Source organism: Rhagoletis zephyria, unplaced genomic scaffold (genome assembly GCF_001687245.7).
Source record: "Rhagoletis zephyria isolate East Lansing unplaced genomic scaffold, Rhagoletis_zephyria_1.1 Rzeph_scaffold_05808, whole genome shotgun sequence".
In the NCBI taxonomy this organism is placed as follows: Eukaryota; Metazoa; Arthropoda; class Insecta; order Diptera; family Tephritidae; genus Rhagoletis; species Rhagoletis zephyria.
Window position 1 is genome coordinate 3,089 of NW_016162891.1, and position 4,078 is coordinate 7,166.

The 4,078-nt window shown below is 48.8% G+C and overlaps 1 pseudogene; it reads right to left on the reverse strand.

The window, feature by feature from the left end:
- Window positions 1–665: 665 nt before the first annotated feature.
- LOC108372496 (pair-rule protein odd-paired-like) lies at window positions 666–1,963 on the reverse strand (annotated as a pseudogene).
- Window positions 1,964–4,078: the final 2,115 nt, after the last annotated feature.

Here is a 4,078-nt window from a genome sequence, read left to right on the forward strand (position 1 = left end):
CTTAAACATAAATCGATTAACTCAACAGCGCGCTAGCACATGCTTTCTTTGCTATGGGTTTCCCAAAAAATATATTGGACAAAGCACAATGCAGTTAGAGTCAAGCAAATGTGCAAAATTAATAAACATTCTGTAGCCGCACAACTACCTGGCATTTCATGACAATTCGATGCTGCTGACTCTGTAGGTACTCCCTCAGCCTTCCACGAAATACCCAGCTCCGACAGATTCTGGCTTACTGACTCTCCGCGCTAGCGAAACAAAATTCCAATGCGTTTGAACACTCCAAACAACAACAGCCAAAAAGGCGTAGAACCCGAAAGGCTTAAATTTTTGCATGTCCGCAAATATCAATGCGTACGCCTACAACGGCGCCGCCCCAAAGTCACTTAAACCGATTAGCGAACAAAGAGAAAACGGCAAACAAGTTAAAACAAAATAAAACAGAGCAAAAGCAACGCAAATGAAGTCAAATAAATAGAATTGCAATGCCGTGCACGCTCTAAGGCTGCTAGTAAATTGGCATCCCTTGCAGTTGCTGCAGTGCTACCGCTTTTCGCTCGGCAGGCGTATACGCACTGCCCACAACCCTGCAGGTGTTGCAGCTATTTGACAATTTTTTGTTTCCTTATCTTATTTTTTTTTTTTTTAGTTTAACGACTTACCGGTATGCGTCCGCTTGTGTATCTTGAGATTCTCGCTGCGCGCAAACACCTTGCCGCAGCCGGGATGCGGGCAAGCGAACGGCTTTTCGCCCGTGTGTACGCGTATGTGATTGACCAGCTTGTATTTGGCCTTGAATGGCCGACCGTTGCGCGAGCAGCCAATCCAGAAGCAGGCGTGTGTGGTGCACTCCGGTCCGCCGACGTGCTCCACTGTCAAATGGGTGACGATGTCGTGCATAGTGTGGAAGATTTTGTTGCAACTTTTGCGTCCATTCGGGCCGCCCGGCTGATCGGGATCCACCCAAAGGCATTGCATCTCTTGCTTGATGGCCGACGCCGCGACGGTTGATGGCGCATGTAGCGCAGAAAAGCGCCCGCGCCCGCCGGATGCATGGACATGGCGGGATGCTGATGATGGTGCACCGACGGGAAGTTGGTGTGGTGTTGCGCCGCATGATGTGCATACGGGTGCGCGTAGTCCGCCATGCCTATGCGCATCTGATGCTGATGATGATGCGCTGCTGCCGCATGGTGATGGGCCGCCGCATGAAAGGGGTGATTGCCGAAGGACGTTGTCAGATCGGGATGTTGGGCGTGTGTGGCGGGAAAGGAGGGAAATAGCATAGAATCGGCAGCGGTGGCGGCTGTAGTAGCGGCGCTTTGGCCGACCAGTGTGATGTGGTAGCGCCGGACATGTAGTCATTGTCCGTGCGGCGGCCAAGCAAAAAATCGCGTGGTGATGAATACGCCGAGCCGAGTTGTGTGTTGAAGTGCTGTAGCCGCTATTCTGGTAGGCAGCGCGCTGGCGGCGGAGGCGCCTACGGATGAGGACATGTCACTGACGCTAGCGCCCAGCGACATGGCTGAGGACATCAGACCGCTAGTGTCCAGTTGTTGCGCCTGTTGCTGTTGGGCTTGTTGCTGTTGCTGCGCCTGCTGTTGTTGCTGCTGTTGCACCTGTGTGCTGTTGCTGTGCGTGCTGCTGTGCGCGCTGCTGCCCAGCAAGTCCGACTGATTGGTGGGTGTGGTAGGTGACATACGCAGTCCATAGGTGGCCAGGTGGTGCTGCGAGGGTGAAGGGTCAATGAAGGCGTTCATCATCATTTTGAAGGCTGCTTTGGGGGATAGAGAGGGGGGTTTGTGGCTGTATGGGTGTTCGAATGTACGCGTCGATCGGAGTAGATAACGGCAGTAGGTCAATGGTAAGTTGTTAGCAGTGGCTCTCAAACTATTTGTATGTTTGCGCAAACTGCCTTAGTTCTCTATTTGGTATTTCCGCAGACTCAAATTGTTTAAGGCTTCACGGAGCACAATTTTATAAACACATAAGCTCTTTCAAAAACACATTCGAAAATGTTCAACATTCTGTTTTAGTATTTTAAATTTTCTTTAGTGCGTCAATATTTCCACAAAACTGTTTGCTTTAATTAAATCACTGCGTTCGTTTGCCGTCGCATTTCATTGGTTTTTTTTTTTCAAAAATTGCGAAAATAATAATTTCTCGCGCACTCTTTGACGACTATTCACATTTGCTAAATATTTCGAAAATTTTCAAAACGATTTTCACTTTGTTCAAATAACTTTTCGCGACCGCGGTACCGTCTAAACAGCGCTCTGTACAGCCGTTGATCCGTCAGTTAGCGGTGCGCACGAAATTTTTCTAACTGCGTTTGCGTTGTTTCCGTTAGCGATCTGTACAATTGGGAATTACCTATGCCACTGCATACAGTCACAAGCGTGCGGCCGACCGTACCGTTCCGAGTGGTATCGTGTCGTGTGTGTTGTCGTCGTGGTCGACGCTGTGCGAATCGGGGTGCACAGTGGTTGGCTTGACTCCTTCGGCACACACACGCAGCCTGGCGCACAGTTGGTGTAGCACGACAATAACAACAACACGCACTGCCACAAAAACCTTTATGTGCATGAACATCAAGAATTCTCTGACTAACTGGTGGCTGGCTGATTGCTGCCTGCCTGCTTGCCTCTAGAAGTGATACTCCATACACGCGAAGGTACTAGCAGTGGTGGTAGTGAGGCTGCTTGCCAGCGTTATGGCGTTACTATGGTGCACAGCACGCTGCTTGTGTGCAACAGCAAGAGATCGCATGCCACATGCCGTGACTTTTGTTGCATGCACGCAACCAGCATCGACATTTAGGTGAATAGAGGCAGAATGCGTAAGCAATAGTCGAGGCACAACCGAGAAATTGCCATTGCAAAAGTGCAAAGCATACAGCTAGTTGCTGAAGAAAAAATAAAAACAAATGCTGTGTGGTGAATAAACACGCACATGAGGTGAATTTCAAAAGTAGAAAAACTGGTTTTCTTGCCGTAGGATGACGCGTACGTGCGCGAAAGAGAGTAGGCAAGCAGCGCAAAATGGCCGTCGCACCGCCAACTGAGCATGCGCAAGAGCGAGACAAGTATAGGTGTCTGCGTAATTCCTATTGGATAATTGGCTAAGTGAAATGACAAGAGTATCAGATACTACTACAGCAACAACTAACAGCGAACTGCTGCACATAGCCCAGCACTTTGGAGTAACGGTACAAGCAATGGCAGCCAACAACACTCGCTCTTCTACTCGCGCACATTACTGAGTGTAGCGTAACTAACAACAATGGTGGTTAACAAAGAGCGGGAAAAATAAAAGCACGGCAACAATAAACACACGCCCACCCATGCAAGCAACGCAGTACTGGCGCTTAAAGCTACTCACAATACATAATTGCAAGCTGAGTGTGAATGCAGAAATAGTGGCTAAGCATAAAAGCTTACAGCAAGTGTAGGCGTTGGTAGTTTATTTTTGTTATTACTTCATCAGCCACTCGCCTCCTGCCCCCGTTACTACTATCGACCAACACTTGTTAATGTTATTGTCGTCGTCGCAGTGGTTGCTTGCGTGGGCGTGTTTACGCATGTCACCTAAGCAACCCCATTAGGCGGTTAAGCTCCTAATCCTCAGCCACCACTCTCTGCAGGTCCCGGCTGTCTAATGTCTGGCGGTGCAGCAGCAATTGGCAATGCTGTGATTGGTCGGCGGCGTGGCGCATATACGCACATACACAAAGAAAAAGCTGTTGAAGTGCCCGCATGAAGGGCTAGCGATCGGCTGCTGACCAGCAATGCCATTGACACGCGTCCGTCCGGCACAAATACAAAAGTGCTATATGAAACTGGGTATGTAATGAAGTCCACGTACCTAAATCCAAACAGTAAATTGTATATATGTATGTACTGACGTGAAAAAAACAACAATCAACTATAATCAAGTACTTTTGTTGCATATTCATATGAGCTGCATGTTGTTAATGCATTAAATCTACACGCGAGTTTTTTTTCATGCTTGTTCGGGCTCACCTTCTGTCACCCGCACTGACCGCCCGCTTTCGATTAATCTGCCCCATCCTCCA